This window comes from Rhinoderma darwinii, chromosome 7 (genome assembly GCF_050947455.1).
Source record: "Rhinoderma darwinii isolate aRhiDar2 chromosome 7, aRhiDar2.hap1, whole genome shotgun sequence".
In the NCBI taxonomy this organism is placed as follows: Eukaryota; Metazoa; Chordata; class Amphibia; order Anura; family Rhinodermatidae; genus Rhinoderma; species Rhinoderma darwinii.
In genome coordinates this window covers 37,396,072-37,418,384 of record NC_134693.1, presented here as the reverse complement: position 1 = coordinate 37,418,384, position 22,313 = coordinate 37,396,072, and the positions used below count along the sequence as shown (strand labels likewise).

At 40.0% G+C, this 22,313-nt stretch overlaps 1 protein-coding gene across 1 annotated transcript in view; it reads left to right on the top strand.

Annotated features, from left to right (window-relative positions):
* Positions 1 to 22,313, top strand: part of PLPPR5 (phospholipid phosphatase related 5) — a 157,358-nt gene that overhangs the window by 71,608 nt on the left and 63,437 nt on the right. The gene's annotated exons all lie outside the window — the stretch shown is intronic.

Sequence of the window (22,313 nt, the reverse complement as noted above, 5' to 3'; positions counted from 1 at the left end):
ATAACTATTGGACCTCAAAGTATGTACAGGCTACACTGATGACCAATGTATTCATGTTGGGACTCATACAAACCAGAGTTGTGTGCATGAAGGGTTTATGGAGACACATGGAGTCCCTGCGGCTCCATACCACAGAACTGTAGGCACCAGGTGGGTTGCCATATGAAGCTCACATATCCTACACCGCTTTTTTGAAGAAGAACATTTTGGAGAAGAAAATTTGGAGAAGAAAATTTGGGAGAAGAAAATAAGGAAAATTCTGCAACCTGTGCATGTAGCCTAATAACGGATGTGAAAATGCTCCTTTTTCTGAGGTCAGCATTATAAATACTTTGCTGAAGCCAATTTGGCAAATTTTACCAGCTTCAAAGTAGTTAGGCTGGCAAATATATACATGGTGACATTCAAGGTGGCCGGCTGCCATGACAGGTTATCAGTTGGGATACACAAAAGAGTTGGCTGCAACATGACCTTGGCTTTCAGTTTGTTTGCATCTTTATCACATTGTCATGTTGAGAGCAATCTGAAACAATAGCAGGTTGTCCTACGGCTCTGGCAGTGTCAAACGGCCCAAGTGTTGCTGAAGCAATAATGCCAGGGAGACAATAAGCATATAATATGCCTGCCATAAAGCTAAAACGGCATTTCAACACAAAGTCAAATATTAAAATGTATACATGAAATTTTCCCAGAAGAGTACCTTTGATATATTTCTGAATTTCATTTGTATAGCAAAGCCATTTTCCTTAACTGCTTAAGGACCGAACCTATTTTGGCATTAACTTAAGGGGGGATTCACACGAGCGTGATTTGGCAGCGTGTAGACCGCGTGGTTTTCGCGCGGCACGCAATGCCCTATAGAAGTCTATGGGGCAGTACACACAGCCGTGTATTTTGTGCAGCGTTTGTTCGCTGCGCAAAATACGCGACAGGTTCAATAACTCTGCGTATTTCACGCATCACGCACCCATTGAAGTCAATGGGTGCGTGAAAACCAGGCAGGTCGCACGGAAGCTCTTCCGTGCGAACCTCGTGTTTGCGCAACAGCTGTCAAAAGGATGAATGGAAACAGAAAAGCACCACGTGCTTTTCTGTTTCCAAGCATCCAAACGGAGTGTCTTTGCGAGGAGCGAACCCCGACAACCGAAGCTAACTTCACCGGGTTCGGCCAAACTCGTTTTGGCCGAACCCGGCAAAAAAAATTCTGGTCCGCGACGTCGGAAGACATTCACTGTGCATGGTGCTGAAAGAGTTAAACTGTTTCAGCACCATGGACAGTGACTTGCGATCCCAAAATACATGAACCTGTAAAAAAAAACCGAAGTTCTAACTTACCGATTACTCCTGTCTCCTTCCTGCAGTCCGACCTCCCGGGATGACACTTCAGTTCAAGTGACAGCTCCAGCCAATCACAGGCCAAGCACAGGCTGCAGCCAATCACAGGCTGCAGCGGTCACTTGGACTGCCGCGTCATCCAGGGAGGTGGGGCCCGATGTCAAGAGAGGCGCGTCACCAAGGACGCGTCACCAAGGCAACGGCCGGGAAGTTCTCGGTAAGTAGGAACTTTATCTTTTTTTTTTACAGGTTTTTCGCTGTTGTGTTCGGCATTCACTGTCGAGGGTGCTGAAAGATTTAGCTCTTTCAGCACCTGGACAGTGACGGGCGTCGACAAGCCTCATCTCTATGATGCCGGCTGCGCGAAAATCACGCAGCCGCGCATCAGACACGCATGACACACGCAGCTGTCAAATGGTTTTTGCGCTCGCAAAACGCCGCGTTGTTTGCGCGCGCAAAAACGCAACGCTCGTGTGAATCTGCCCTAAGGATCATAGGATTTAGTTTTCTTTTTGCATCGCTTCATTTTTTTTTTCCATTGACCTAGCCATATAGGGGCTTGTTTTTTGGGTGGGGCAAGTTGTATTTTTTAGTCTTTCAATTTTGGGGTACTTTTTACTTATTGATACATTTATAATAACTTTTTTGGAGGGTAGATGAAAATTATATATTTTTTTAATTGATGCCATTATTTTTTTATTCATGCCATTTACCATGTAGTATAAATAATGCATTAACTTTATTCTATGAGTCAGTACGATTAGGGCGATACAAATATGTATGGCTTACATATTTTAAGTTATTATAGTTTTTTTTTACTACAATGAAAACACTTTTCATGGAAAAAAATGTTTTACGTTGCTGCATTCCAAGAGTCATAACTTTTTTATTTTTTTATCGATGTCGTTCTTTTGCACAATAAAACCACTTTTTATAAAAAAAAAAAGATTTTGTTTATTTTTTTTCTCTTAACACTTTTTTTTGCAATAAACTTTAACTTTATTTCATTCATTTGTTTAGTCCCCCTGGTAACTATACAATGCAATAGTTTGATCGCTATTGTAATGCTTTCGTATACTCAGTATACCTTAGCATTATCAACTGTCAGTGAAAAATTCACAGACAATCTATTAAGCAAATAGCCATAGCAGGCCCATCAGTTCCCCTCACTTTTGCATCTAAGGGGTTAAACAGGATCGGAGGCCATTGCAGCAGGATGTCAACTGTATTTTACAGCCGACACCCGCTACTGATGGCGTGGGCACAACTCCTGTGGCCGTGCCATCCACAGGACATACTATTAGGTTCTATTGCGGTAAGGATACCACAATTAGAACATAATAGTACATCCAAATGCAGGAAAGGATTCAAGGGGTTTTCCAAAAATTGTATTTTTATTTGTTTAAAGTCTAAAATCTTGCTTTATACAAATGTACAAGTTACTTACCAGTAAACACTTATGCACCGGGCAAATACTCTGCAAATCTGAAGCTGCTTAAGAGATCACATCCAGGAGTGTCTAATGGCTGTAGAGTCATTGGATGATATGGTCACATGACTCCTGGATGTGGTCACTTCATTTAAATAAGGCCATAGGTTTCTGGAGTAGGAGATCAAAGCATAATGTTTAATAAGTTAGTTAATTTAAATAAAATGGCTAATTTACATATTCAATAAAAGTTTTATTCTTGAAGAATTATTTTAATCAAAATAGTGTGCATCAGGAATATTCATTGGAATTCCATCGTTATCCAGCCCTCTCAGGCTCCACACACAGGATACGCTGCAGATTTTTCTGCAACAGAAAGTCTACAGCAAAATCTCTAGAAAAACGCTGGTAAATCTGTCACAAAAATCTGCACCGAATATTGCTTTTCTCCTGCTCATATTGCTGCGGAAACGCTGTGTTTTTTCTGCAGCAGTTTTACCTGCCGATTTAGTGTTAAACATTGGTTATAGAAAAGTATATGTGCAACTGTGGATTTCCAGCTGTTTCCGCTGCGTAAATGCTGCAAAAACCGCAAAAACATAAATCTGTTTCAGATTTTCTGCTCCCCATTGAAGTCTATGGGTCAAACACGCAGCATCTCCGCACAGAACACGCAGCATAAATTTACATGCTGCGGAATTGAAAAACGCACCGCAGAACACTTTCCAAACAAATTTTGAGCGTTTTTTTTTTCTGCAGCGTGTGCACAGGATTTTCTAAATCTCATTCACTTTGCTGCAACTGTAAATGCTGTGGAATTTCCGCACAGAATTCTGTTGCGGAAATTCTGCAGCGTTTACGCTACGTGGGAACTCAGCCTCAAGTACATTATTCTGCACCTCTCTTTACAAGCAGGCAGTTGGGTTCTCATTTCCCACACCTGCCCACCCTTATTAAAGTACATTGTAGAAATATTGGGAAAGGGGAAAAGAGGAAAAGGAGCGTGGAGGGTTAAATGTCGCCTTCAATTGTATTGATACCGACTGCAATAGGGACAGAAAGATTATATTATGTAATGTCCCCTTTTAATATTGCCACATTGTAAAATTATCAGTGTTACAATGTATAATTGCGACTTATGTCAGTTTTATCAAAGTAGAAATTCTATTGGTTACTTTCACCACTTTGATAAAAATAGAAGAGGTAGTGCTGCAAGGTTGAATAGTATATGTGAAATTCCTTGTAAATGCACTCCGCAAGAGGTTGTATTCAAATTCTGTGAGCAACTGCGTATTGCCTAATTGCGTTTTTTGTTATTTTTTTATTATTATATTATTTTTCAATTGTTTAATTCTTTCCAATTCGTTATTAGGTCATATTATAGTGCAATATAGACTGCAGAATATGCCATTGGGCAATACGTTCGTTGGTGCGTTTTATGTACAACGCTGTTAATTTATCACTGTTAAATATGTACTTAAGTCAGCAGTGTGAACATTATCCTAATGAACTGCCGGCTCTTAATCCACCACGTGTTGTATTTGGGCCGCAGTGCACACAGATAAACAGGCTCTGTTTGAATTGTAAGTGTAACTTAATAAATTCAATCGTATAATCTGCTGGTTAATTTGGCCAGCAAATATTCAAGATGCACGCTGTCAAAGCCACGGCAATTCCGTAGCCTGTGACGGTATTACCACCACGTTCGTCCGTTCCCCTTCGTTTATAAGTGCGGAACGAACTGACAGCTCAACACCTTGTAGTGCTGTTGCCACTACCTCCGTTCGTTCTGAATTGGCAGTGAACGAACTAAATTGCGGTAAGATTAGATTTTAAATTTCTAGATTATCTCTCACTAATCTTGCCCTCTATAGTCGATAATCTTTCCCTATTGCCAGGGTCGGTATAGTCCCGACGCGCGTTTCACTGACCGAGGTCAGCTTCTTCCGGGGGCGGGAGCATTTTGTTTCTGAGGCTATTTAAAGCCCAGAATTTGATTGACATTACGTATTGCCAATCAGTTACATGGTGATTCGTTAAACTATTACTAATCTAAAGGGAACTATAATTCTGTTCCCGTCCGTGATTGCAAAACAAAAATAAAATCATCCCGTGCAGGATTCTCCTCAGCAATATTTAATAGGTTAACAAAACCTTTGATATTTATTTATATGTCCAAACCATTAGGACATATTATATTAAAAGATGTCACTTCTCATGCTCTATGTTGTTCATTAAATTTAAAAGTAATATGCTACTAGACTGTCGTTAACTTTAATTATTCTATTATTGGACCTACAAAATCTTTATTATTTATTATTGTTTTATTGTATTTTATTTTTATTTATTTATATAATGTTATATTAATTTTATTTAATTTTTGATTATTTTAACTTGTTTTTGAAAGATTTTTTAAGGTTTTATGTAATTTTTATATATATTTATTGTTTTTGGTAATTTCTGACCCTTGTAGGAAAAATACTAAATTACATTCTTTTCTAAGTAAAACCCTATATACATACTTTGTATCAGTTAGATAAATTAACCCAAAAATTAATCTACCTTCAATAGCAAATGAATTCATGTGAGCAATATCACTGTTTCCCTGTACTCTTTAGGTAGATATTCCTTGAGATCATGGCATTTGGTTGCACACAATATACCAGGATCTCCTATTATTTATAATCTAATTCCATGGACTTATTGCAAATATATAATTGACCCAAGACTGTTTTGATAACATTGATTACAGGTTGACCATTCTGGGAGATTGGAATTGTTATGGATGGTGTAATGGGAGTGTCACATATTTACAGAAAACAGCCAAAGTTGAAGGATTCGTTTAAACCATGTGGATTCACAGAGTTCATGTTGAAGATCCACTTACTCTCTTCTTGTAATAATAAGGAGTCCACATCTCCACCTCTGATTCCCGTGGTGAGGTGGCAAATCGCCCAGCCTGATAATTCTCTAAAATTGAGATTATGGCTGTGTTTAAAGTGTCTGGCCACTGGTGTTGGTTGGAACTGTTTATTTTGTTTTTTTGTCTCCATTTCCACTTTATCATAATTTCTTATGTTTCCAATATGTTCCCTTATTCTAGATTTCAGGTCTCTCTTGGTTTTTCCCACATAATGTAGGTTACACGTGCATCTTAGGACATATATCACCCCCTTGGTGGCACAGGTGATATGTTCCCGAATTTTGTAATAATCTCCTTGTCCATTTTTGAAACCCTGCTTTTTTATGAGGATTTGACAGGCTGTACATAGGCCGCATGGATAAAACCCTGGGTATTTTTGTTCTTTCTTTTTTATACAATCCCTTGAAAAATGACTTTTTACAATATGTTGTTTTATGGTGTTACTTTTTCTATAACCTGAGGAGATTGTTGTACCGAGATGTTCTTTAAGGTCTTCGTCCAGTAGTAAGATCTGCCAGTGTTTTACCATGATATTATACATTTCTTGCCATTTATCGTGTAATGTGGTAATAAACCTTACTTTGTTGTCAATTTTCGACTTTATCTTGGTGACTAGCAGTGTGTCCCTGTCTGTCCTGAGTGCAATGTTATAAGCCTGTTTTATCTGATGTCCAGAGTAATGTCTATCCTTCAATCTTTGTTTCAAATCTACTGCTCCATCCTTGAAGTTTTCAAAGGTAGAGCAGTTTCTCCTTAATCTCAGGAATTCCCCTTTGGGGACCCCTCTAATTGTTCTTTTGAGGTGGGCACTATTAGCATCTAGCAGGCTATTGGTAGCTGTCTCTTTCCGATACAGGTTCGTAACAATATCACGATTAAGATCAGTACCAATTTTAATATCTAAGAATGTGACCTCCTGCCTGCTGTAATTTAGGGTTAATTTCAAGTTCAAATCGTTGGTATTAAGTTCCTTTATAAAGTCCAGCAATTCGCCCTCTGTACCACTCCAGATGAACACGATATCATCAATGTATCTTCGCCATGTCGTGATCCTATCTATGTACATCTGGAGTGGCTCCCCAAAAACAACTTCTTCTTCCCACCATCCAAGGAACAAGTTGGCAAAGGTAGGTGCACAGGTTGTCCCCATCGCCGTTCCTTGGATTTGTAGGAAGAAGCGGGAGTCAAACACAAAATAATTCCTACTTAAAATAAATTTCAGAATCTTGTTGACAAAAATCCTCCTGTTGGGGTTATAACCTTGTTCTCGTCCCAAGAAAAAATCCACAGCTTTGCAGCCTAAATCATGTCTGATACTCGTATAGAGACTCTCTACATCCAGGGTTACGAGAATTTCTCCCTCTTCCAAGTTGGCATTGTTTAGCTCTTGGAGTATTTGCATCGTATCCCTGGTGTAGGAGGGTAGTCTATATACAAAATCTCTTAATTCTTGATCCAGCCATTGACTGCACCTCTCAGTTAGGCATCCTTGGCCAGACACAATTGGTCTGCCCGGTGGATGTTCCGCATTTTTGTGAATTTTAGGCAACATATAAAAGGTTGCCACCTTAGGATGTCCAACCGAGAGAAACTTAGCCTCACCTTCCGAGATGGCCCTTTCTTCTACACCTGAATGAATAAGTCTCTCATATTCCTGTAGGAATTGAATGGTGGGATCCCCCCAAAGGGGTTTGTAGCAATCCTTATTATTAAGCTGTTTTTTGGCTTCCCTTGTGTAAAGATCCTTTGGCCAAATGACCACATTCCCACCCTTGTCGGATTGTTTGAATACTACATCCGTCCAGATTTTAAATTCTTCAAGAGCCTTATATTCATCACGTGTGATATTATTTTGTCGTGGATTGTCACTTATTTTTAAAAGATCTTTTGTGACTAGTTCCACGAAAACTTTAACTCGTGGACATATGTCCAACGGGGGCATTTTCTTTGATTTTAACTTTAATCTCGGATTTAGCGTGTTGGTTTCCTCTAATGCTACTGTTTCGATTTCCAAGTCAATTTCTTCACTCAAATATTCGCCTTCTATAGCTAATGCTTCTAAGTCCTTCAAAGTTGCACTTTCTTGTGCACTAAGACTCCTATTGAGGGGGTCCATTAACCTAGCTCTTTGAGTAAAGATTTTTTTATATATTAATTTTCGACCAAATAAATGTAAGTCTTTTATAACCTCAAACTTATTTAATCTAGGTGTTATACAAAAGTTATAGCCTCTTTTAAGGATATTCATTTGTGCTTGCGTCAGCACATGTTGTGACAAATTAATTATTTGCATTGTGTTGTATTCACCAGGGTGTGTATTTATCTCCTTCTCCTGCCTTTGGGGGGACCTCCTCTGTCTCTCTGTTGTCCCCTGTATCCCCAACGTAATCTGTCCCGTAAAAAAGTCTGTTCTTGTAGTGTCTCTGGGTTTAAATAGCCCCTGGAGGTGCTGCTTTTTGTTCTTTCGGATTCCCCCTCTATTTCCGAAGAGTCTGAAACTTCAGATTCACTATTTTCTTGATTATAGCGAGAGAATCCTGGTTTAGCACTCTTTTGAAAATTTTTGTCAGCAGCCCTCTGTGATCTATTACCCCAGATATAAACTGAGTTCGACTTATAATCACGCTGGTCACGTAAAAATTTCCTTCTCTTTTTTTCTTTTATTTTGATTTCAATTTTATCAATCTGGACCAGGACTTTATCAAATTTATCCTCAAATTCTTTATTTTGTTTGTGAATTTCTAGGGCTTCTATTGTTTTGTTGAGTTGGGGTTCTATTTTTTCTAATAAGATGGATTCATCTTCCACCAAAATTGTCATCAATGTTCTAGAGCAGACTGTCAGAGCTTCCTCCCATCTAGTTTTTAATTCTGGTTTACTGAGTTCATAGCTTGGGAATAACGGTATTCTCAAACCTCTGGTGATTAGATTCAAAGACAGATATCGCTCTAGTGTGGACTTAGTCCACCAGGCCTGAGTCTGTTGTAGCGTTAAGTCCTTAAATTGCTTCAAAAGTGATGAAATATCAAAATTAGGATTATCCGCTTCATTTGTTAGTACATCTTCTGCTGAGAATAAATTCTGCACTGATGATAGTTGTTTGTTTTGTCGTTCTTTAATTTTATCCACTATATTGTAAGTAGCCATGAATTCAAACTAATCACCCTAAGTGGAAGATCAAGAAGTATCCTAGCAGGACACAGGTTAGTTAAGAGATTCGTAGAGGAGAACTCCACTTGTATACTTAAATTAAATGAAATAAGTAATCTCTCCACGCTCAGGTGTACACCACCTATTGAATTGTAGAAATATTGGGAAAGGGGAAAAGAGGAAAAGGAGCGTGGAGGGTTAAATGTCGCCTTCAATTGTATTGATACCGACTGCAATAGGGACAGAAAGATTATATTATGTAATGTCCCCTTTTAATATTGCCACATTGTAAAATTATCAGTGTTACAATGTATAATTGCGACTTATGTCAGTTTTATCAAAGTAGAAATTCTATTGGTTACTTTCACCACTTTGATAAAAATAGAAGAGGTAGTGCTGCAAGGTTGAATAGTATATGTGAAATTCCTTGTAAATGCACTCCGCAAGAGGTTGTATTCAAATTCTGTGAGCAACTGCGTATTGCCTAATTGCGTTTTTTGTTATTTTTTTATTATTATATTATTTTTCAATTGTTTAATTCTTTCCAATTCGTTATTAGGTCATATTATAGTGCAATATAGACTGCAGAATATGCCATTGGGCAATACGTTCGTTGGTGCGTTTTATGTACAACGCTGTTAATTTATCACTGTTAAATATGTACTTAAGTCAGCAGTGTGAACATTATCCTAATGAACTGCCGGCTCTTAATCCACCACGTGTTGTATTTGGGCCGCAGTGCACACAGATAAACAGGCTCTGTTTGAATTGTAAGTGTAACTTAATAAATTCAATCGTATAATCTGCTGGTTAATTTGGCCAGCAAATATTCAAGATGCACGCTGTCAAAGCCACGGCAATTCCGTAGCCTGTGACGGTATTACCACCACGTTCGTCCGTTCCCCTTCGTTTATAAGTGCGGAACGAACTGACAGCTCAACACCTTGTAGTGCTGTTGCCACTACCTCCGTTCGTTCTGAATTGGCAGTGAACGAACTAAATTGCGGTAAGATTAGATTTTAAATTTCTAGATTATCTCTCACTAATCTTGCCCTCTATAGTCGATAATCTTTCCCTATTGCCAGGGTCGGTATAGTCCCGACGCGCGTTTCACTGACCGAGGTCAGCTTCTTCCGGGGGCGGGAGCATTTTGTTTCTGAGGCTATTTAAAGCCCAGAATTTGATTGACATTACGTATTGCCAATCAGTTACATGGTGATTCGTTAAACTATTACTAATCTAAAGGGAACTATAATTCTGTTCCCGTCCGTGGTTGCAAAACAAAAATAAAATCATCCCGTGCAGGATTCTCCTCAGCAATATTTAATAGGTTAACAAAACCTTTGATATTTATTTATATGTCCAAACCATTAGGACATATTATATTAAAAGATGTCACTTCTCATGCTCTATGTTGTTCATTAAATTTAAAAGTAATATGCTACTAGACTGTCGTTAACTTTAATTATTCTATTATTGGACCTACAAAATCTTTATTATTTATTATTGTTTTATTGTATTTTATTTTTATTTATTTATATAATGTTATATTAATTTTATTTAATTTTTGATTATTTTAACTTGTTTTTGAAAGATTTTTTAAGGTTTTATGTAATTTTTATATATATTTATTGTTTTTGGTAATTTCTGACCCTTGTAGGAAAAATACTAAATTACATTCTTTTCTAAGTAAAACCCTATATACATACTTTGTATCAGTTAGATAAATTTAAAAATTAATCTACCTTCAATAGCAAATGAATTCATGTGAGCAATATCACTGTTTCCCTGTACTCTTTAGGTAGATATTCCTTGAGATCATGGCATTTGGTTGCACACAATATACCAGGATCTCCTATTATTTATAATCTAATTCCATGGACTTATTGCAAATATATAATTGACCCAAGACTGTTTTGATAACATTGATTACAGGTTGACCATTCTGGGAGATTGGAATTGTTATGGATGGTGTAATGGGAGTGTCACATATTTACAGAAAACAGCCAAAGTTGAAGGATTCGTTTAAACCATGTGGATTCACAGAGTTCATGTTGAAGATCCACTTACTCTCTTCTTGTAATAATAAGGAGTCCACATCTCCACCTCTGATTCCCGTGGTGAGGTGGCAAATCGCCCAGCCTGATAATTCTCTAAAATTGAGATTATGGCTGTGTTTAAAGTGTCTGGCCACTGGTGTTGGTTGGAACTGTTTATTTTGTTTTTTTGTCTCCATTTCCACTTTATCATAATTTCTTATGTTTCCAATATGTTCCCTTATTCTAGATTTCAGGTCTTACATTTATTTGGTCGAAAATTAATATATAAAAAAAAAAAAAAAAATCTTTACTCAAAGAGCTAGGTTAATGGACCCCCTCAATAGGAGTCTTAGTGCACAAGAAAGTGCAACTTTGAAGGACTTAGAAGCATTAGCTATAGAAGGCGAATATTTGAGTGAAGAAATTGACTTGGAAATCGAAACAGTAGCATTAGAGGAAACCAACACGCTAAATCCGAGATTAAAGTTAAAATCAAAGAAAATGCCCCCGTTGGACATATGTCCACGAGTTAAAGTTTTCGTGGAACTAGTCACAAAAGATCTTTTAAAAATAAGTGACAATCCACGACAAAATAATATCACACGTGATGAATATAAGGCTCTTGAAGAATTTAAAATCTGGACGGATGTAGTATTCAAACAATCCGACAAGGGTGGGAATGTGGTCATTTGGCCAAAGGATCTTTACACAAGGGAAGCCAAAAAACAGCTTAATAATAAGGATTGCTACAAACCCCTTTGGGGGGATCCCACCATTCAATTCCTACAGGAATATGAGAGACTTATTCATTCAGGTGTAGAAGAAAGGGCCATCTCGGAAGGTGAGGCTAAGTTTCTCTCGGTTGGACATCCTAAAGTGGCAACCTTTTATATGTTGCCTAAAATTCACAAAAATGCGGAACATCCACCGGGCAGACCAATTGTGTCTGGCCAAGGATGCCTAACTGAGAGGTGCAGTCAATGGCTGGATCAAGAATTAAGAGATTTTGTATATAGACTACCCTCCTACACCAGGGATACGATGCAAATACTCCAAGAGCTAAACAATGCCAACTTGGAAGAGGGAGAAATTCTCGTAACCCTGGATGTAGAGAGTCTCTATACGAGTATCAGACATGATTTAGGCTGCAAAGCTGTGGATTTTTTCTTGGGACGAGAACAAGGTTATAACCCCAACAGGAGGATTTTTGTCAACAAGATTCTGAAATTTATTTTAAGTAGGAATTATTTTGTGTTTGACTCCCGCTTCTTCCTACAAATCCAAGGAACGGCGATGGGGACAACCTGTGCACCTACCTTTGCCAACTTGTTCCTTGGATGGTGGGAAGAAGAAGTTGTTTTTGGGGAGCCACTCCAGATGTACATAGATAGGATCACGACATGGCGAAGATACATTGATGATATCGTGTTCATCTGGAGTGGTACAGAGGGCGAATTGCTGGACTTTATAAAGGAACTTAATACCAACGATTTGAACTTGAAATTAACCCTAAATTACAGCAGGCAGGAGGTCACATTCTTAGATATTAAAATTGGTACTGATCTTAATCGTGATATTGTTACGAACCTGTATCGGAAAGAGACAGCTACCAATAGCCTGCTAGATGCTAATAGTGCCCACCTCAAAAGAACAATTAGAGGGGTCCCCAAAGGGGAATTCCTGAGATTAAGGAGAAACTGCTCTACCTTTGAAAACTTCAAGGATGGAGCAGTAGATTTGAAACAAAGATTGAAGGATAGACATTACTCTGGACATCAGATAAAACAGGCTTATAACATTGCACTCAGGACAGACAGGGACACACTGCTAGTCACCAAGATAAAGTCGAAAATTGACAACAAAGTAAGGTTTATTACCACATTACACGATAAATGGCAAGAAATGTATAATATCATGGTAAAACACTGGCAGATCTTACTACTGGACGAAGACCTTAAAGAACATCTCGGTACAACAATCTCCTCAGGTTATAGAAAAAGTAACACCATAAAACAACATATTGTAAAAAGTCATTTTTCAAGGGATTGTATAAAAAAGAAAGAACAAAAATACCCAGGGTTTTATCCATGCGGCCTATGTACAGCCTGTCAAATCCTCATAAAAAAGCAGGGTTTCAAAAATGGACAAGGAGATTATTACAAAATTCGGGAACATATCACCTGTGCCACCAAGGGGGTGATATATGTCCTAAGATGCACGTGTAACCTACATTATGTGGGAAAAACCAAGAGAGACCTGAAATCTAGAATAAGGGAACATATTGGAAACATAAGAAATTATGATAAAGTGGAAATGGAGACAAAAAAACAAAATAAACAGTTCCAACCAACACCAGTGGCCAGACACTTTAAACACAGCCATAATCTCAATTTTAGAGAATTATCAGGCTGGGCGATTTGCCACCTCACCACGGGAATCAGAGGTGGAGATGTGGACTCCTTATTATTACAAGAAGAGAGTAAGTGGATCTTCAACATGAACTCTGTGAATCCACATGGTTTAAACGAATCCTTCAACTTTGGCTGTTTTCTGTAAATATGTGACACTCCCATTACACCATCCATAACAATTCCAATCTCCCAGAATGGTCAACCTGTAATCAATGTTATCAAAACAGTCTTGGGTCAATTATATATTTGCAATAAGTCCATGGAATTAGATTATAAATAATAGGAGATCCTGGTATATTGTGTGCAACCAAATGCCATGATCTCAAGGAATATCTACCTAAAGAGTACAGGGAAACAGTGATATTGCTCACATGAATTCATTTGCTATTGAAGGTAGATTAATTTTTGGGTTAATTTATCTAACTGATACAAAGTATGTATATAGGGTTTTACTTAGAAAAGAATGTAATTTAGTATTTTTCCTACAAGGGTCAGAAATTACCAAAAACAATAAATATATATAAAAATTACATAAAACCTTAAAAAATCTTTCAAAAACAAGTTAAAATAATCAAAAATTAAATAAAATTAATATAACATTATATAAATAAATAAAAATAAAATACAATAAAACAATAATAAATAATAAAGATTTTGTAGGTCCAATAATAGAATAATTAAAGTTAACGACAGTCTAGTAGCATATTACTTTTAAATTTAATGAACAACATAGAGCATGAGAAGTGACATCTTTTAATATAATATGTCCTAATGGTTTGGACATATAAATAAATATCAAAGGTTTTGTTAACCTATTAAATATTGCTGAGGAGAATCCTGCACGGGATGATTTTATTTTTGTTTTGCAATCACGGACGGGAACAGAATTATAGTTCCCTTTAGATTAGTAATAGTTTAACGAATCACCATGTAACTGATTGGCAATACGTAATGTCAATCAAATTCTGGGCTTTAAATAGCCTCAGAAACAAAATGCTCCCGCCCCCGGAAGAAGCTGACCTCGGTCAGTGAAACGCGCGTCGGGACTATACCGACCCTGGCAATAGGGAAAGATTATCGACTATAGAGGGCAAGATTAGTGAGAGATAATCTAGAAATTTAAAATCTAATCTTACCGCAATTTAGTTCGTTCACTGCCAATTCAGAACGAACGGAGGTAGTGGCAACAGCACTACAAGGTGTTGAGCTGTCAGTTCGTTCCGCACTTATAAACGAAGGGGAACGGACGAACGTGGTGGTAATACCGTCACAGGCTACGGAATTGCCGTGGCTTTGACAGCGTGCATCTTGAATATTTGCTGGCCAAATTAACCAGCAGATTATACGATTGAATTTATTAAGTTACACTTACAATTCAAACAGAGCCTGTTTATCTGTGTGCACTGCGGCCCAAATACAACACGTGGTGGATTAAGAGCCGGCAGTTCATTAGGATAATGTTCACACTGCTGACTTAAGTACATATTTAACAGTGATAAATTAACAGCGTTGTACATAAAACGCACCAACGAACGTATTGCCCAATGGCATATTCTGCAGTCTATATTGCACTATAATATGACCTAATAACGAATTGGAAAGAATTAAACAATTGAAAAATAATATAATAATAAAAAAATAACAAAAAACGCAATTAGGCAATACGCAGTTGCTCACAGAATTTGAATACAACCTCTTGCGGAGTGCATTTACAAGGAATTTCACATATACTATTCAACCTTGCAGCACTACCTCTTCTATTTTTATCAAAGTGGTGAAAGTAACCAATAGAATTTCTACTTTGATAAAACTGACATAAGTCGCAATTATACATTGTAACACTGATAATTTTACAATGTGGCAATATTAAAAGGGGACATTACATAATATAATCTTTCTGTCCCTATTGCAGTCGGTATCAATACAATTGAAGGCGACATTTAACCCTCCACGCTCCTTTTCCTCTTTTCCCCTTTCCCAATATTTCTACAATTCAATAGGTGGTGTACACCTGAGCGTGGAGAGATTACTTATTTCATTTAATTTAAGTATACAAGTGGAGTTCTCCTCTACGAATCTCTAAAGTACATTGTAAAAATGAATTACAACCCTCTGAAGAATTCTTCAGTCTCCATACGATAGACGCCAAAACCCTTAAGCTGGCCTTACACATGAGATAAAAGTCGGCCGAAATGGACAATTTTGACGCGAGACTTCTGTCTGCTATAAATGTAATCAGCCAAATTGGAAAATTTTGGCTCTGGTCGGCCAACTACATGTGTATTTCATGATCTCCCGAGTTCGGCCGATCTTTTGCCACTTTTTGCAAACCCCAGAGAGTCAGGTTTTTCTTAAACGGATTCTCTGCTGCTAGTGGATCGTTCGTACGTAGGATCCCATGGACAATTGTAAAAATATTTAAACTTAAAAACAAAGCTTCTAAAGTATTATAAAAACATAAACATAATTGATATTGACGCATCCGTAAAAGTCCAAACTATTTTTAATACAACCTTATTTAACACAGAGGTTGTAAAAATTGTAAAAAAAAATTATCAAAAAGTCCTATTTACCAATATGAACTACAGCTCACCCTGTATAACATCAATCCCTCACACCGCTCCATCAATGGAAAAATAAAAAACACATGGCTCTCACAATATGGCAACACAATTTTTATTTTTTATTTTAATTGTTTTTCTTTGTAAAACTAGTACATCATAAAACATATATATATAAATTTGGTATCGCCGTAATTGTATTTTCGGCTGAATGAAATTAATATGTCAGTTTTGCCGTGTGATCAAAGCCGTAAAAACAAAAACAAAAAAACAAGAGTGGAATAAGGTTTTTTTCCAATTTCACCCTACTAAGATTTTTTTTTAAGTTTCTTGGTACATTAAATGGTGCCATTAAAAACTACTACTCATCCAGCAAAAAAGCAAGCCCTCATATGGCTAAGTTGATGGGAAAATTTTAATGTTATGGTTTTTTGGAAGGCAGGGAGGACAAAACAAAAACAAAAATCTGAAAAGTTGCTGCGTTGGAAAGGGGTTAATATCCTCCTCTACTTTGACTCTGTTTTGTCTCATATTACAATTAACACTGGGATATATAAAAAGAAATCTTCTCTGTGTGTTTCAGGAGAACAATCATTTCTCTCGTCCTGCTCTTCACTATCCTGTGTCTGGCTGTAAGACAACTGGCTGAAGTAGGAGCCTCCCTCTTAGCCTTGTCTGCAGTAGGCCAAAAAATGCTTAAGACCTCCCCTTTGGCTAAGCCCTGTCCCCTCAATCATTCCTCAGCCGAAAATAGAACAGATCTTAAGGAGCGCAGCCCTGTGTTCTCAGCAGGATTTCTACAAGACTATATTAGAAACATGTAGAAAATCCAGCAGACTGACAAAGACGGGGGGAGGGGAGGCAAATATATCTCTTGTTTAGTCTTATCATTAACTTTGAAGGTTTAATGTTCCTGTAAAAGAACACTCTGGGCAAAACGAAGACCACGTGTTATGTCTAGCGCAAGACATGAAGGTGAGCTGCATGACTCAGGGACTCTCTTTGTTGTTCTTTGCATTTCTGTGCCACGCACCCCCCTCTTAGGCCTTGCAGTAGACATATCACAGTGGATCAGTTTTGGCTGAAGCGTTCCTTTAAAATAGCAAATGATTATATCATAGTTATTTGGTTTATGCTATGTATAAATGTTCTTGGAAGTGTGCTTGTGTTCCTTACAAGGAGTTATTCTGCTCTGCACTTTATGGTTTAATAACCATTAATTTGCAGCACTAATTAGCAGGACTTAATTACCTCTAAATCTTCGTGTTCACTTTAGGCTTATTTACCAGATTCTGAGTGAATTTAGCAGTCATTTTCCTCCAGCAATTAATAGCGTATTTAATTAATTTGTTTAATAATAGGATAATAATGCCAACAACCTAGTGTATGAAATACTTATAATTAAACAACCCCATCTACTTTACAGTCTCAAGGCAAAGGTCTTCTTGACAAGTGAACAGCCTTTGGGGATTTTTGACTGTCCAATTAATTTATTTCAAATTAAATCACTATCCATTCTGTTTTCCAAGAGAAACCAGTCTTGGGTGGTTTATAATGTACTTATATAAGTGCCATTTCTATATACTTCTTTATTAAATATTAACAAATATTAGTAGCACTTTCTGTGTGTGGTGTCAAAAGATGAAGGCTTGTTTTTAACAGCTTGGTCTAGAATTGTGGTTTGAGATGGTAGTAAAAGAAAGACAGCTAGGTAATACATATTGATTAAGTTTGCTAAGAAAACCCTTTTTCATATGTGCTATTAGAGAATAAGGAAATAATAGACAGAGGATTGTTTGCTCGAGACCCCCCTCTATGAGCCAGAATGGAGAGCCACAGAGTATCATTCATCATGGATGGACGGAATTTCCCATCTGATCACAGGGGTTTCCAAACAGTGACCCAAGGTTTTGTAATATAGAGACAATTGCCTATTTTTCCCCATAATATAAAGCTCCTGTTATCATAATTATTTGTACATTAGTGTTGCTGTAAAGGATCTGCCAGACACAGCTTCGGGGTTAACTCCCTTAATTAATCAGTCAGCACCTGAATCTACATCCCTGAGACTGACTCCAGCTTCCACCACTCAGGCTGGCAGGCTTAGGAGTGGGAGAGCCTATCGTAGCCTGGCCAGACTCAGCTAGCTCCCGCCCTCTGTCTATTTATACCTGCATTTCCTTTTCCTCCGTTGATTGTTTCTTTTCCGCGCTCGGACTTATTTATGACGAGACTGACAGGACTGCCTTTGCCGAGAGTCAGCTGGTGACCTTACGTCAGGGTAAGAGACCTGTTGAGGAGTATTGCTCTGACTTTAGGAAGTGGTGCGTAGCTTCTCGGTGGAATGACCCTGCCTTAAGGTGCCAGTTTAGGTTGGGTCTGTCGAATGCCCTAAAAGACCTGCTAGTTAGCTATCCCTCTTCTGACTCCCTAGACCAGCTATGGCTTTAGCGGTACGACTTGACCGACGTCTCAGGGAACGACAACATGAACGTTTATGTGTTTTCTCCTCCGACTCCCCCATGATGCCTCCCGAAGTTCCGTTGCTTCGTTCCTCCAGGAAAGACTCAGAGATACCTATGCAACTCGGGGCCTCCGTGTCCCCCCAACAACGTAGAGAATTCAGCAGGAAGAATGGTCTCTGCTTCTACTGTGGGGATGACAAGCATCAAGTGAACAACTGTCCTAAGCGTAAGAATGCAGCCAGAGAACTTCCGCGCCTAAGTGATCATCGGGGAGGTCACTTGGGCGCACAGGTATTTCCAGTAAATAGGAAACGTACTAAGATCTTGCTTCCCTTTCAGGTCTCTTTTGGTGGTAGGTCTGCTACCGGCAGTGCCTTCGTGGATTCAGGGTCCTCTACTAATATTATGTCTGTGGAATTTGCTATGTCTCTTGCTATGCCTCTGATTGATTTGCCTAAACTTGTCCCGGTAGTGGGTATCGACTCCACTCCTCTTGCTAATGGTTATTTTACACAGCATACCCCTGTTTTTGAACTCCTTGTTGGCTCCATGCATTTGGAACAATGCTCTGTACTGTTGATGCAGGGATTATCGTACGATTTGGTTCTAGGCCTTCCCTGGTTGCAGTTGCATAATCCCACGTTTGACTGGAATACTGGGGAGCTAACCAAATGGGGTAATGAATGTTGTACGTCATGTTTTTCTGTTAATTCTATTTCTCCCCCTGAGGAGGCGAATACGCTACCCGAGTTTGTTCAGGACTTCGCTGATGTTTTCTCTAGGGAGGCCTCCGAAGTGTTACCTCCTCATAGAGAATACGATTGCGCTATCGAATTGGTACCAGGAGCTAAGCTTCCTAAGGGTAGGATATTTAATCTTTCTTGTCCAGAACGTGAAGCCATGAGAGAGTATATCCAGGAATCCCTGGCCAAGGGTTACATTCGTCCCTCTTCTTCTCCGGTAGGTGCTGGCTTCTTCTTCGTGGGGAAGAAGGATGGTGGTCTTAGGCCATGCATTGACTACCGTAGCCTGAATAAGGTCACGGTAAGGAACCAGTATCCCCTTCCTTTGATTCCTGATCTCTTTAATCAGGTTCAGGGGGCCCAATGGTTCTCTAAATTGGATCTACGGGGGGCGTATAACCTTATTCGCATCAAAGAGGGGGATGAGTGGAAGACTGCGTTTAACACGCCCGAAGGCCATTTCGATTACCTCGTCATGCCCTTTGGGTTGTGTAATGCCCCTGCGGTCTGCCAGAATTTCATAAATGAGATTTTGAGAAATTACCTGCGGATATTTCTTGTAGTGTACCTTGATGACATACTGGTGTTTTCCAAGGACTGGTCCTCCCACATTGAGCATGTCAGGAAGGTGCTCCAGGTCCTTCGGGAAAACAAACTGTTTGCCAAAACCGAAAAATGTGTGTTTGGGGTACAGGAGATACCATTTTTGGGTCAAATCCTCACTCCTCATGAATTCCGCATGGACCCCGCCAAGGTTCAGGCTGTGGCGGAATGGGTCCAACCTGCCTCCCTGAAGGCGTTACAGTGTTTTTTGGGGTTCGCTAATTATTACAGGAGATTTATTGCTAACTTCTCGGTCATCGCTAAGCCTCTTACGGACCTCACTCGCAAAGGTGCTGATCTCCTCCACTGGCCTCCTGAGGCTGTCCAGGCTTTTGAGGTCCTTAAGAAGTGCTTTATCTCGGCCCCGGTGCTGGTTCAGCCCAACCAAAAGGAGCCATTTATCGTGGAAGTTGACGCATCTGAGGTGGGAGTGGGGGCTGTCTTGTCCCAGGGTACCAGGTCCCTCACCCATCTCCGCCCCTGTGCCTACTTCTCCAGGAAGTTTTCGCCAACTGAGAGTAACTATGATATTGGCAACCGCGAACTCTTAGCCATTAAATGGGCATTTGAAGAGTGGCACCACTTCCTGGAGGGGGCTAGACACCAGGTAACGGTCCTTACCGACCACAAGAATCTGGTTTTCCTAGAATCTGCCCGGAGGCTAAACCCGAGACAAGCTCGATGGGCGTTATTTTTTACCAGATTCAATTTTTTGGTTACCTATAGGGCTGGGTCTAAAAATATTAAGGCTGATGCACTGTCGCGTAGCTTCATGGCCAGCCCTCCTTCGGAGGAAGATCCTGCTTGTATTTTGCCTCCAGGTATAATCATTTCCTCGATCGATTCTGATTTAGTCTCTGAAATTGCTGCTGATCAAGGTTCAGCTCCCGGGAACCTTCCTGAGAACAAGCTGTTTGTTCCCCTGCAATTCCGGCTAAGGGTACTTAGGGAAAATCATGACTCCGCACTATCTGGTCATCCAGGCATCCTGGGTACCAAACACCTCATTACCAGAAATTATTGGTGGCCTGGGTTGCCTAAAGACGTTAAGGCCTACGTCGCCGCTTGTGAGGTTTGTGCTAGGTCCAAGACTCCCAGGTCCCGACCAGCGGGCTTACTGCGTTCGTTGCCCATTCCCCAGAGACCTTGGACACATATCTCTATGGATTTTATCACCGATTTGCCTCCATCCCAAGGCAAGTCGGTGGTGTGGGTGGTGGTAGACCGCTTCAGTAAGATGTGCCACTTTGTGCCCCTCAAGAAACTACCCAACGCCAAGACGTTGGCTACCTTGTTTGTCAAACACATCCTGCGTCTCCATGGGGTCCCTGTCAATATTGTTTCGGACAGAGGGGTACAATTTGTTTCATTGTTTTGGAGAGCCTTCTGTATGAAGTTGGGGATTGATCTGTCCTTCTCCTCTGCCTTCCATCCTGAAACCAATGGTCAAACGGAGAGGACTAATCAATCTCTAGAACAATACTTAAGGTGTTTTGTCTCTGACTGTCAATATGATTGGGTCTCATTCATTCCCCTCGCCGAATTTTCCCTTAATAACCGGGTCAGTAACTCGTCAGGGGTCTCCCCCTTTTTCTGTAATTTTGGGTTTAATCCACGGTTCTCCTCCGTTTCACCTGGTAGTTCCAACAATCCCGAGGTAGAGGTCGTTCATCGGGAACTGTGCACAGTCTGGGCCCAGGTTCAGAAGAACCTAGAGGCGTCCCAGAGCGTACAAAAAACTCAGGCTGATAGAAAACGTTCTGCTAACCCCCTGTTTATGGTCGGGGATCTGGTGTGGTTGTCGTCTAGGAACTTGCGTCTCAAGGTTCCGTCCAAGAAGTTTGCTCCCCGGTTTATTGGGCCGTATAAGGTCATTGAGGTCCTCAATCCTGTCTCCTTCCGGCTGGAGTTACCCCCGTCTTTTCGTATACACGACGTGTTTCATGCCTCCCTCCTTAAACGCTGCTCCCCCTCCTTGGCTCCCTCGAGGAGACCTCCTGTTCCCGTCCTCACCCCTGAGGGGGTGGAATTCGAGGTGGCCAGGATTGTGGACAGCAAGATGGTCCAAGGCTCCCTCCAGTACCTGGTCCATTGGAGAGGTTACGGGCCCGAGGAGAGGACTTGGGTACCCGCCCGGGATGTTCACGCTGGGGTATTGGTCAGGAGGTTCCACCTGCGTTTCCCCAGTAAGCCAGGTCCACTTAGAAAGGGTCCGGTGGCCCCTCATAAAAGGGGGGGTACTGTAAAGGATCTGCCAGACACAGCTTCGGGGTTAACTCCCTTAATTAATCAGTCAGCACCTGAATCTACATCCCTGAGACTGACTCCAGCTTCCACCACTCAGGCTGGCAGGCTTAGGAGTGGGAGAGCCTATCGTAGCCTGGCCAGACTCAGCTAGCTCCCGCCCTCTGTCTATTTATACCTGCATTTCCTGTTCCTCCTTGCTTGTTATTCTTTTTCGTGTGGTTTCCTGGCCCAGCTACAGCTCCTTCTATTTTGTTCCTGCTCCATACAGACCCTGGCTTACTGACTACTCTTCTGCTCTTCGTTTGGTACCTCGCACACTCCTGGCTTGACTCGGCTCGTTCACCACTCTGGTTGCTCACGGTGTTGCCGTGGGCAACTGCCCCTTTCCCTTGCTTGTATTCCCTTGT